Source organism: Ranitomeya variabilis, chromosome 3 (assembly GCF_051348905.1).
Source record: "Ranitomeya variabilis isolate aRanVar5 chromosome 3, aRanVar5.hap1, whole genome shotgun sequence".
Taxonomy (NCBI): Eukaryota; Metazoa; Chordata; class Amphibia; order Anura; family Dendrobatidae; genus Ranitomeya; species Ranitomeya variabilis.
This window is the reverse complement of record NC_135234.1, coordinates 687623328-687636981: the sequence shown is the minus strand read 5'-3', so window position 1 is coordinate 687636981 and position 13654 is coordinate 687623328. Positions and strand designations below refer to the sequence as shown.

The 13654-nt window shown below is 45.3% G+C and overlaps 2 protein-coding genes across 6 annotated transcripts in view; one reads left to right on the top strand and one right to left on the bottom strand.

The window, feature by feature from the left end:
* SETDB2 (SET domain bifurcated histone lysine methyltransferase 2) overlaps window positions 1–9330 on the bottom strand; it is a 115354-nt gene extending 106024 nt beyond the window's left edge. For 3 of the 4 annotated variants that reach the window (XM_077298088.1, XM_077298089.1, XM_077298090.1), the window contains exon 1: window positions 9176–9329. The gene's annotated coding sequence lies outside the window, so the exon portion shown is untranslated. Of the gene's footprint in view, window positions 1–9175 lie in introns of all 4 variants that reach the window. The other variant, XM_077298091.1, reaches the window with a different exon arrangement.
* A 61-nt stretch (window positions 9331–9391) lies between these two features.
* CAB39L (calcium binding protein 39 like) overlaps window positions 9392–13654 on the top strand; it is a 112309-nt gene continuing 108046 nt past the window's right edge. The window contains exon 1 of one of the 2 annotated variants that reach the window (XM_077298079.1): window positions 9392–9529. The gene's annotated coding sequence lies outside the window, so the exon portion shown is untranslated. Of the gene's footprint in view, window positions 9677–13654 lie in introns of both variants that reach the window. The other variant, XM_077298082.1, reaches the window with a different exon arrangement.

Below are 13654 nucleotides of genomic sequence, written 5' to 3'. Positions count from 1 at the left end.
TGGTCAAGTGGAAGGGCTATGGTCAGGAGGATAATTCCTGGGTGGTCGCCTCTGATGTTCATGCGGCCGATTTAGTTCGTGCCTTTCATGCCGCTCATCCTGATCGCCCTGGTGGTCGTGGTGAGGGTTCGGTGACCCCTCACTAAGGGGGGGGTACTGTTGTGAATTTGCTTTTTGCTCCCTCTAGTGGTTACTAGTTTTTTGACTCTGGTTTTTCTGTCATTCCTTTTATCCGCACCTGGGTCGTTAGTTAGGGGTGTTGCTATATAAGCTCCCTAGACCTTCAGTTCAATGCCTGGCAACGTAGTTATCAGAGCTAGTCTGCTGTGCTCTTGTCTACTGATCCTGGTTCCAGTTATATCAGCTAAGTCTGCCTTTTGCTTTTTGCTATTTGTTTTGGTTTTGTATTTTTGTCCAGCTTGTTCCAAATCTATATCCTGACCTTTGCTGGAAGCTCTAGGGGGCTGGTGTTCTCCCCCCGGACCGTTAGACGGTTCGGGGGTTCTTGAATTTCCAGTGTGGATTTTGATAGGGTTTTTGTTGACCATATAAGTTATCTTTCTTTATTCTGCTATCAGTAAGCGGGCCTCTCTGTGCTAAACCTGGTTCATTTCTGTGTTTGTCATTTCCTCTTACCTCACCGTTATTATTTGTGGGGGGCTTCTATCCAGCTTTGGGGTCCCCTTCTCTGGAGGCAAGAAAGGTCTTTTGTTTTCCTCTACTAGGGGTAGCTAGATTCTCCGGCTGGAGCGTGTCATCTAGAATCAACGTAGGAATGATCCCCGGCTACTTCTAGTGTTGGCGTTAGGAGTAGATATATGGTCAACCCAGTTACCACTGCCCTATGAGCTGGATTTTTGTATTCTGCAGACTTCCACGTACCTCTGAGACCCTCGCCATTGGGGTCATAACACACCACCATTGAATACAATGGGTGTGTGCATGACTGTATTTGCAGTCCTTAAAAAGAAAAAAAAAAAGGACCACATACGGACATGAAAAACAGACGTGTGAAGGGGGCCATAATGCAAATCCTCTACTGGGCTGAGAGCCTACATTTATATTGGTAGGTAGGATCCTTCTGTGATCAGAACTGCCACATGATGATTGGTGGAGGGCTCAGAGCCAGAATACAAATATTTCATGTTTGCATGTTATAGTGCTAGAGTGCAACATAGGCTACTTTCACACTAGCGTCGTACGATGCACGACGAATTGCGTCGTTGCGACGTATCGACGCAAGCAGTGAACGCGCCGCACAACGGGGGCAGCGGATGCTGTTTTTCAATGCATCCGCTGCCCCATTGTGATGTGCGAGGAGGCGGGGGCGGAATTCCGGCTGCGCATGCGCGATCGGAAAAGACGGTCTCGACGCACCAAAAACGTTACATGCAACTTTTTTGGTGGCGACGGACCGACACAACTGTCGCACGACGGTTGCGACGTGTGGCAATGCGTCGCACTGCGTCGCTAATGCAAGTCTATGGAGAAAAAACGCATCCTGCAAGCACTTTTGCAGGATGCGTTTTTTCTACAAAACGACGCATAGCGACGTGCAGTGCACGACGCTAGTGTGAAAGTAGCCTTAGTTAGTAATATATACAGTACAGACTAAAAGTTTGGACACACCTTCTCATTTAAAGATTTTTCTGTATTTTCATGACTATGAAAATTGTACATTCACACTGAAGGCATCAAAACTATGAATTAACACATGTGGAATTATATACTTAACAAAAAAGTGTGAAACAACTGAAATTATGTCTTATATTCTAGGTTCTTCAAAGTAGCCACCTTTTGCTTTGATGACTGCTTTGCACACTCTTGGCATTCTCTTGATGAGCTTCAAGAGGTAGTCACCGGGAATGGTTTTCACTTCACAGGTGTGCCCTGTCAGGTTTAATGAGTGGGATTTCTTGCCTTATAAATGGGGTTGGGACCATCAGTTGTGTTATGCAGAAGTCTGGTGGATACACAGCTGATAGTCCTACTGAATAGACTGTTAGAATTTGTATTATGGCAAGAAAAAAGCAGCTAAGTAAAAACGAGTGGCCATCATTACTTGAAGAAATGAAGGTCAGTCAGTCCGAAAAATTGGAAAAACTTTGAAAGTGTCCCCAAATGCAGTGGCAAAAACCATCAAGCGCTACAAAGAAACTGGCTCACATGAGGACCGCCCCAGGAAATGAAGACCAAGAGTCACCTCTGCCTCTGAGGATAAGTTTATCCAAGTCACCAGCCTCAGAAATCACAGGTTAACAGCAGCTCAGATTAGAGACCAGGTCAATGCCACACAGAGTTCTAGCAGCAGACACATCTCTACAACAACTGTTAGGGCTTGATTCCATTTGCGAGAAACACGTCCGTATCTCGCATGTGGAAACCAAGCTGTGGCGCCGGCACTCCAGAGCGGAGCGTGCGGCCGCATAGGAACACATGGAGCTGCACGCTCCGCTCCAAAGTGCCGGCGCCAGAGCTTGGTTTCCACATGCGAGATACGGACGTGTTTCTTGCAAGTGGAGACAAGCCCTTAAGAGCAGAGTTTGTGCAGCAGGTAAAATCCACCACCAGGCTTCAATCTGCCAAGGAAAACCTGGGTCACTTTGAATTGTATCAGAACAAACTTTGGTGTCTGTGCAGATCTTATGCATAAGCGGCGAAAATCTGACTCTCCTGCCTGTGACTGTGGAGCTGACCGTCAAACAATTCAGCACATTGTTGAGGAATGTCCCCTCAGATCTTATACTGGTGACAAGAATGATTTCTATACTGGAAATGACAATATTATTGCATACATAGAAAACTTTGATATCCGACTCTGATTTCTGTTCCTTTGTTCTTCTCAATCACTGTTTATCGTTTATTTTTTCTTATATGATGTTTAAATATATGTTCATACGATTAAATAAATTTGTGCAGCAGGCCTTGATGGTGAAATAGCTGCTAGGAAACCACTGCTAAGGACAGGCAACAAGCAGAAGAGACTTGTTTGGGCTAAAGAACACAAGGAATGGACATTAGACCAGTGGAAATCTGTGCTTTGGTCTGATGAGTTCAAATTTGAGATCTTTGGTTCCCACCACCGTGTCTTTGTGTGACGCAGAAAAGGTGAACGGAGGGACTCTACATGCCTGGTTCCCACCGTGAAGCATGGAGGAGGTGTGATGGTGTGGGGGAGCTTTGCTGGAGACACTGTTGGGGATTTATTCAAAATTGAAGGCATACGGAATCAGCATGGCTACCACAGCATCTTGCAGCGGCATGCTATTCCATCCGGTTTGCGCTTAGTTGGACCATCATTTATATTTCAACAGGATAATGACCCCAAACACACCTCCAGGCTGTGTAAGAGCTATTTGACCAAGAAGGAGAGTGATGGGGTGCTACGCCAGATGACCTGGCCTCCACAGTCACCAGACCTGAACCCAATCGAGATGGTTTGGGGTGAGCTGGACCACAGAGTGAAGGCAAAAGGGCCAACAAGTGCTAAGCATCTCTGGGAACTCCTTCAAGATTGTTGAAAGACCATTCCCGGTGACTACCTCTTGAAGCTCATCAAGAGAATGCCAAGAGTGTGCAAAGCAGTCATCAAAGCAAAAGGTGGCTACTTTGAAGAACCTAGAATATAAGACATAATTTCAGTTTTTACACACTTTTTTGTTAAAGGGAACCTGTCACCCCCAAAATTGAAGATGAGCTAAGCCTACCAGCATCAGGGGATTATCTACAGCATTATGGAATGCTGTATACAAGCCCCAGATGTATCCTGAAAGATGAGAAAAAGAGGTTAGATTATACTCACCTGGGTGGGCGGTCCGATCCAAGTCGCAGTCCAGGGCCTCCTATCTTCATAGGATGACGTCCTCTTCTTGTCTTCACGCTGCGGCTCCGGCGCAGGCGTACTTTGTCTGCCCTGCTGAGGTCAGAGCAAAGTACTGCAGTATGCAGGTGCCGGGCCTCTCTGACCTTTCCCGGAGTCGCAGCGTGAATACAAGAAGAGGACGTCATCATAAGATGGGAGGCCCCGGACAGGACCGAGACGCTCATCAGACTGGACCGCAGTGGGACTGCCCCTGGGTGAGTATAATATAACCTCTTTTTCTCATCTTTCAGGATACATTGGGGCTTATCTACAGCATTCCAGAATGCTGTAGATAAGCCCCTGATGCTGGTGGGCTTAGCTCATCTTCGATTTTGGGGGTGACAGGTTCCCTTTAAGTATATAATTCCACATGTGTTAATTCATAGTTTTGATGCCTTCAGTGTGAATGTACAATTTTCATAGTCATAAAAACACAGAAAGATCTTTAACCCCTTAAGCCCCAAGGGTGGTTTGCACGTTAATGACAGGCCAATTTCTACAATTCTGACCACTGTCCCTTTATGAGGTTATAACTCTGGAACGCTTCAATGGATCTTGGCGATTCTGACATTGTTTTCTCGTGACACATTGTACTTCATGATAGTGGTAAAATTTCTTCAATATAACTTGTTTATTTGTGAAAAAAATGGAAAATTTTGAAAATTTTGCAATTTTCCAAATTTGAATTTTTATGCCCTTAAATCACAGAGATATGTCACACAAAATAATTAATAAGTAACATTTCCCACATGTCTACTTTACATCAGCACAATTTTGGAACCAAAATTTTTTTTTTGTTAGGGAGTTATAAGGGTTAAAAGTTGACCAGCAATTTCTCATTTTTACAACACCAATATTATTTAGGGACAACATCACATTTGAAGTCATTTGAGGGGTCTATATGATAGAAAATAACCAAGTGTGACACCATTCTAAAAACTGCACCCCTCAAGGTGCTCAAAACCACATTCAAGAAGTTTATTAACCCTTCAGGTGTTTTACAGGCATTTTTGGAATGTTTAAAAAAAAAAATGAACATTTAACTTTTTTTCACAAAAAATTTACTTAAGCTCCAATTTGTTTTATTTTACCAAGGGTAACAGGAGAAAATAGACCCCAAAAGTTGTTGTACAATTTGTTCTGAGTACGCTTATACCCCATATGTGGGGGTAAATCACTGTGTGGGTGCATGGCAGAGCTCGGAAGGGAAGGAGCGCCGTTTGACGTTTCAATGCAAAATTGACTGGAATTGAGATGGGATGCCATGTTGCGTTTGGAGAGCCCCTGATGTGCCTAAACATTGAAACCTCCCACAAGTGACACCATTTTGGAAAGTAGACCCCCTAAGGAACTTATCTCGATGTGTGGTGAGCACTTTAACCCACCAAGTGCTTCACAGAAGTTTATAATGCAGAGCCGTCAAAATAAAAAATCATATTTTTTCACAAATATGATATTTTCACCCCAAATTTTTTATTTTCCCAAGGGTAAGAGAAGAAATTGGACTCCAAAAGTTGTTGTGCCATTTGTCCTGAGTACGCCGATACCCCATATGTGGGGGTAAACCACTGTTTGGGCGCATGGCAGAGCTCGGAAGGGAAGGAGCGCCATTTGACTTTTCAATGCAAAATTGACTGGAATTGAGATGGGACACCATGTCACGTTTGGAGAGCCCCTGATGTGCCTAAACATTGAAACCCCCCCACAAGTGACACCATTTTGGAAAGTAGACCCCCCTAAGGAACTTATCTAGATGTGTTTTGACAGCTTTGAACCCCCAAGTGTTTCACTACAGTTTATAACGAAGAGCTGTGAAAATAAAAATTCTTTTTTTTTTCACAAAAATAATTTTTTAGCCCCCAGTTTTGTATTTTCCCAAGGGTAACAGGAGAAATTCGACCCCAAAAGTTGTTATTCAATTTGTCCTGAATACGCTGATACCCCATTTGTGGGGGGGGGGGGGGGGGACCCACTGTTTGGTCGCATGGCAGAGCTCGGAAGGGAAGGAGGCCATTTGGAATGCAGACTTAGATGGATTGGTCTGCAGGCGTCACATTGCGTTTGCAGAGCCCCTAATGTACCTAAACAGTAGAAACCCCCCACAAGTGACCCCATATTGGAAACTAGACCCCCCAAGGAACTTATCTAGATGTGTTGTGAGAACTTTGAACCAACAAGTGTTTCACTACAGTTTATAACGCAGAGCCGTGAAAATAAAAATTACTTTTTTTCCCACAAAAATGTTTTTTTAGCCCCCAAAATTTTTATTTTCCCAAGGGTAACAAGAGAAATTGGACCCCAATAGTTGTTGTCCAATTTGTATGCTGATGCCCCATATGTTGGGGTAAACCCCTGTTTTGGTGCATGGGAGAGCTTGGAAGGGATGGAGCACTGTTTTACTTTTTCAACGCAAAATTGGCAGGAATTGAGATCAGACGCCATGTCGCGTTTGGAGAGCCCTGATGTGCCTAAACAGTGGAAACTCGCAACTCTAACTGAAAACCTATCCCAAACACACCCTTAACCCTAATCCCAACCATAACCCTAACCCCAAATGTAAATGTAATCCAAACCCTAACCCTAACTTTAGCCCTAACCCTAACTTTAGCCCCAATCCTAACCCTAACTTTAGCCCCAACCCTAACCCTAACTTTAGCCCCAACCCTAACTGTAGCCCCAACCCTAACCCTAACTTTAGCCCCAGCCCTAACCCTAACTTTAGCCCCAACCCTAACTGTAGCCCTAACCCTAGCTGTAGCCCTAAAACTAGCCCCAACCCTAACCCCAGCCCTAACCCTAATGGGAAAATGGAAATAAATACATTTTTTTTTAATTTTTTTATGTTTCCCTAACTAAAGGGGTGATGAAGGGGGGTTTGATTTACTTTTATAGCGGGTTTTTTAGCGGATTTTTATGATTGACAGCTGTCACACACTAAAAGACGCTTTTTATTGCAAAAAATATTTTTTGCGTTACCACATTTTGAGACCTATAATTTTTCCATATTTTGGTCCACAGAGTCATGTGAGGTCTTGTTTTTTGCGGGACGAGTTGACGTTTTTATTGGTACCATTTTTGGGCATGTGACATTTTTTGATCGCTTTTTATTCCGATTTTTGTGAGGCAGAATGACCAAAAACCAGCTATTCATGAATTTCTTTTGGGGGGGGGGAGGCGTTTATACCGTTCCACGTTTGGTAAACTGGATAAAGCAGTTTTATTCTTCGGGTCAGTACGTTTACAGCAATACCTCATTTCCATAATTTTTTTATGATTTGACGCTTTTATACGATAAAAACTATTTTATAGAAAAAATAATTATTTTTGCATCGCGTTATTCTGAGGACTATAACATTTATTTTTTTGCTGATGATGCTGTACGGCGGCTCGTTTTTTGCGGGACAAGATTATGTTTTCAGCGGTACCATGGTTATTTATATCTGTATTTTTGATTGCATGTTATTCCACTTTTTGTTCGGAAGTATGATAACAAATCGTTGGTTTTTGCCTTTTTTTTTTTTTTTACGGTGTTCACTGAAGGGGTTAACTAGTGGGACAGTTTTATAGGTCGGGTTGTTACGGATGCGGTGATACTAAATATGTGTACTTTTATTGTTTTGTTATTTTTATTTAGATAAAGAAATGTATTTATGGGAACAATATATATATATTTTTTTCTTTAATTAGGAATTTTATTTTTTTACACATTTAAAAAAAATTTTTTTAATTTGTCCCAGGGGGGACATCACACTATAGGGTCAGATCGCTGATCTGACACTTTGCACAGCACTGTGTCAGATCAGCGATCTGACTTACAGCGCTGCAGGCTTACCAGCGCCTGCTCTGAGCAGGCACTTGGTAAGCCACCTCCATGCAGGACCCGGAAGTAGCCCCGCGGCCATTTTGGATCCGGGGCCTGCAGGGAGGAGACGCTCGGTACAAGGTGAGCACATCGCCTTGTATCGAGGGTCTCACGGAAGCATGCAGGGAGCCCCCTCCCTGCGCGATGCTTCCCTGTACCACCGGAACACTGCGATCATGTTTGATCGCAGTGTGCCAGGGGTTAATGTGCCGGGGGCGGTCCGTGACCGTTCCTGGCACATAGTGCCGGATGTCAGCTGCGATAGTCAGCTGACACCCGGCCGCGCTCCCCCCGTGAGCGCGGCCGATCGCATATGACGTACTATCCCGTCACTGGGAATTAAGTCCCAGGTCACCTTGACGGGATAGTACGTCATATGGGATTAAGGGGTTAAATGAGAAGGTGTGTTTTGGTCTGTACTGTATATAGACGTGGATGCTCTTAGTAAGCACCTGTTTTCTGTTTGGAAGAGATGGTCAGTCTTTTATTTGTATACTGGCTCTCTGACTGAGAAGTCCGCCCCTCAGCATATGGCGGTTTTAATTACACCAGGATCCTTACCTTCCCACATAGGGTAAGATCACACAGGGCGTTTTTGCTGCTTTTTTTTTCTGCAGCAAAACCTGATCTTCTTGGCAGGAAAGAAGCTGCGTCACGTCAAAAACGCAGGTTTAGGTGCAAATTTGTTGCGTTTAAAAAAAAACGCTGAAAAAATGCAGCAAAAACGCTGAAAGAAGTGGAATGCTCTATGTTCAAAAAAACACAGCAAAGCACAAAGTACTGATCACACAAAAACCCAATGTGTGCATGAGATTTCTGAGATCTCATAGGCTTTGTTTTTTTCCCTATTACCTAGTACATTAATGCAATTCCAATGTCCTATATTTCATGTTTGCATGTTACAGCGCTACAGAGTGCTACGTTGTTAGTTAAAACTAGTGATTGGCTGCAGCAGTCACATGGGTAATGTGCCGAGGCCAGTGATTGGCTGCAGAGGTCGCACAAATGATACAGGACACGATTCCTGCCACAAGCCGGCAGAGACGACCACAGGGATGGACAGCCATAAGAGGCTGGACAGACATCTGTTTACGGGGGTTTATAGGGTCTTTCGGTTAATTTAACCCATCGCCTGCTCTCGACCATTCTACAATGACAGACCTGACCCCTCAGATATTACACACACGCCCCGCGTGTTTTGGATGCAGTGACAGCAGGGATTTCCAGCTGTGGATAAATAATCACAGCTTCTCCTCTCCTTAGTCCCGTCCGTTGTGCGCTCAGTGATAGCCATGGACCTACACTTTGCACAGACACTCGGCCCGCAAAAGACCAACGTGTGAGCAGCCCCATTGATGGTAATGGGCATGTGTTGTATGAACCGCTAACAGCACACATACATGAAACACGCACGTCTGAATAAGGCCCAGAAGAACGAAACTTCAACTTACAGTGGCGCAGACCGCAGAAATCCGGCGCCATAACCGTTCACACACTCACTGTACAGACAGCACACACAGAAGCGCTCTCCGCCATCTTAAGTGAGGGCAGATGACATAACACCACCACACCAGGAGGGAGGTCACGTGCTCTGGCCAGTCTTCCTCTGCCTAAGCTCACGTGTGTCAATAAAGTTTTCGGTGTTCTGTGTTTACAAACGCCATGGCCCCGCCCCTTGCCTCCTGTCACTCATTGCTGTTGCTATGGTAGCGGCGCAGTGTCATTCTCGGGGCAGCCCACTACGGAAGCGCCGGCTCTTCCTGACACAAGAGGTGGGATCTCGGAGTGTGCAGCGCCGCGGAGAGGTCTGTGTTTCTTGTGCCGTCCCTGCGCCGCCCGGGTCTCCCTGAGGAGGTAGCGGCCGGACTGCTGCTGGCCTCGGGCCTCTCAGACGCGGCTGTGGGGTGGAATGCAGAACCGCGCAGCTGTGAAACACTTCCGTGGAACTACAGGTCCCAGGGGGATGGGCGGTTTATCACCTCTGTGCATTCTGGGAGCACTAGTTCCACAGCAGCCGTCCGAGTGCCTCATGTGGTGCAGTGTGCCGGGTTTCCGGCAGGGGGCGCACCTCTGGGGCGTGTGTCACAGGGCAGGGGTCATGGGGGTATCTGGCAGAATTGGGGCCTCAGTGATTAGTGGCTGCGCCCATAGGAGCTGCTGTGAGGGACGGTCTGTACAGCGCTGCGGAGTATGCTGGCGATATATGGGCACATAATGATGAAAGGCTAAAGCTGCATTTCCACTACAAGGCCGACCAGTGTGAGCCGACCAGTGTGACCTGACCAGTGTGACCTGACCACTGCACATCTGCCGGGGGCCCAGGCTTGCTGATCGGTGGACTGTTAGTTCTATCAGACCCTTAGATTGCGCCAGCATAGAAATAATCGTCTCATTCTAATCCATGAAAAAAAGAACGCTTTCCTCCGGATGTGATCTGGGCACGCTCCATGTGCCCATCATTTCTATCAGTATGTCATCAGATTTTATACAGCAACAGTACAAGGCCACGTTCAGTTTGCAATGTGCAGAACTACGTGTATTGGATGCTATACAGATGATCTGTTTGGGATCTTTTTTTTTTTTTTTTGTATATTTTTGCACACCCATAGACTTGAATTGGTGTGTTTTAGGATGAGTCTCGCACGTCAGTATCTGGCACCCGGATCGGAGCGTGTGGCCGTGTAGCAATACATGCAGCCGCTCCTGAGTGCCAGGTATTGACGTGCGAGACTCATCCGAATTTCTCGCATGTGAGAATGAGCCCTTACACAAAGTATAGAAGAGATTAGGGCATGCTGCATTTTTTCGATCCTTGACTTAGAAAAAGCCTTGCCTGATCAGCCTTATTGAATGACCTTGGTCCTAGTGCTGTCCTCGTGAGGTCAGGTTTTGTCACACAGCACTCGGCCCATAAATATGGTCATCAGTCATGATCAGCAGCAGTGGCTACCAGCACACCCGGCACTTTGATTGACAGCTGGCTCTACAATGTATCTGTGAAGAGCGAGCTGTCATTCCTTACATACCTCCATGACTGAAAGCCGTCAGCTCCTGGGAGGAATAAAGTTCATTTTCTCCCGGTAGTTGCACTTTCAGTAATGCAGCCAGGCACCATTGTAACGTTATTAACCTGCAGCCTAAAGGGAGTCTGTCAGCTCAGAATGACTGTTCAACCCAAGTACCGGCGCTCGGTGCGTCACGGCCAGTCATTCGCATACACCTTCCCACCTACTGGCATTCCTTCTGTCTCCTTCCTTTTCTGGCCCCGTGAAGCCAGAGCTGTCATATAGACGGCATGGATGTTTTTCATGATGGTCATGATTAAGAGCTAGTGTAGCTCGAAATGCGTCGACCGTTATCGTTTTTTTTCCCCTTTCATGTTTTAACCTACTAATAAATGTGATGTTCTAGGCCTTTTGCATTTGCTGGATTTTCCCATTTTTTCACGGTTCACTTACTCAGGAAACCAGCCTGAAGTCTACATGCATGACACCCTTATTTTAGGAATTTCTCAACCCGGTGAGCTTGTGGTTGCTCCATTGTGTTTTTCACCTTTCAGCTGGCAGCTCCAGAATTGGTGTCTGTTCTACAGTATTTGGAAGACGGCAACACTATAGCATGTGATTGGCTGCAGCGGTCAGGTGACTAGAAGATTGCGTCATTGGATATTTCTCTGCTGATATGTTTTTAGTCATCTGACCAATGCAGCCAATCCCAGGCTTCGGCTGTCATGTTGTCTTACAAATGGCACAGACCTGAATCCGCATGGGTTAAGGAAAGTAAGCGTGCCTGCCTTTATTGTTTTAAAAACATCCATGCCTGAAAGAAAAAATGACTTTAGTTAATTTAACAACCTAATTACTGATAAATAGAGATGTTCCCGCTCCAGGACCTCGGCAATCACCTGCTAACTGTGGATGGACGTAGGAGCAAGTGTGTAATTTCCAAACAGTGCCACCACAGGTAAACCCAAGAATTACACACTGCACCAAACTGGGCTGGATCTATGACAAGACCCTTCCTGCAATAACTCAGAATTCACTCAAAGGGTAATTTCCAAAATCAGAAAAAGGGTTTTCTGAGTAATTAAAAAGTGAAACAAAGTTGGGTGAAATTGCCCTCGCGGGTCCTTCCTGCAATGATGACGTCCTCTACTAGTCGGGGACATCATGGTGTATTGTGGTGCAGTAAGGACATCCCCGGTACATCGCTGCTGCTGGTAGTGTGGCGGTAGTGCAATGTGGCAGATTTATGTTATCCATCCACCACCACCAGCTCTGGTCTAATATTGAATACGTCAGAAAACCTCTTTTAAAGGCCATAAGTGACGTCCATACTGTGTGGAGAGGGGACATGTGAATACATCATTTTCTGCTCCAGTTTTACAACCCAGTATTGTCTATGTGTATTTACATAGAGCGGCATGTGATGTTTCTAATGATAGGGTTACTAAGCTTTGGTCTTTCCTGTGCTTTACACAGTGTTATCTGGGCATCCGGCCAAGTGACGCCATTGTGTTATGCAGCGCTGACACACACTGCATGTTCTGTGGAGTGCAGATTGCACAATATGCCGGCCGTACTCTCATCACATACGTGTCCAACGCTCAATATACCTAACATTTTATGTAATCTGAGTGCATGGTAACTTCATAGGCTAACGTTGTAAAAGGGCTTCTGTCACTCGGACATAACTTGGAGTTTCCTCTCTTTATATTAGAGTGGATATGTCACTAAAAGGCATACACTATTAAAGGGTTATTCTGATCCAAAGTATAAGGGACAACTTATTGATCACTGGACCCCCACAATCCCCCAGATCAGGGCTCAGGATCCTAGAGAAAGCCAAGTGCAGCTGTATGTATGGGGATAATGGGAGATTTGGGGAATAACTCTTTAAATAGGTCTATTGGATCTCAAGAAACTGGTGTACTGACTCTTAAAATGTACGGCTATGTAGTCCTTTGTGACAGTCCTCCCTTAATATATCTAAAGGAGAATTTTATGAGCTCTGCTGAAGCTTAATAAAAACTTTAATTTTCTTTAGGGTGCTTTCACACTTGGTTGGTCCTGTTGGGGCTTACGTCCGAAGCCCCACAAAACAGGATTTTCTATTAATGTGCTGACGGGGCCACAGACTCTAATGGTGCCGAGAGAGCGAACATTCACTCTTATATGCATCATTTTCAAGCCGTGTAGGCGGACACCCAGCCATAGTAGACGGGCGCCTGACCTCAGTGTGAAAGTACCGTTATACAGCCATTTTAATGTGGATTTTCACAGGAAGTACACCGGCCTCATCAAGGTTAAGCTCTATTTAATGATGTATGCAGACTCTGTGACAGTTTTGATGCCCATGTGTAGTAGGTAGTGTGCCACCTGTATGGCGGCGTGTGCCCTTTGATGACACGCAGCAGTACTTTCTCATGGTGTGGTGCTTGCACATTGCACTGTCCTTATGACACACCAGTGTGTTGGGTTCATGACACCGCTCTGAGTTATGTCAGCTTTATTGTACTCGCGGCGTTCGCTTTGGCTTTCTCTCCACACCCGGTGACTCACATCAGGCTTTGACTTGGGAAATTGCATTTGATTGAGGAAACTTTTGCCGCCGCTCACACAATAGTTGTCCCTGACTTAACTGCTGTACTAATTAATCAGTATTGTCACATTTATCCATTCACACGCATTAGCTATTGATCAGTCCGGCCCATGTGTGATGTGCAGAGCTGAGCTTTGTACTGTAGACCTATAGCTGTGTATGGATTAGCCCATCCGCAGAGTATACCAAACTCTCCAGCTGATTAACAGCATTCAAGAACAGAGAGTCATCATTTTATACGTTTGACTATACATGGATAAGACCGCTGTGTTTTTATGCAGTAAGGTCTATGGACTGATTGTAGTACCTGACAACTGTATTCAGGATCA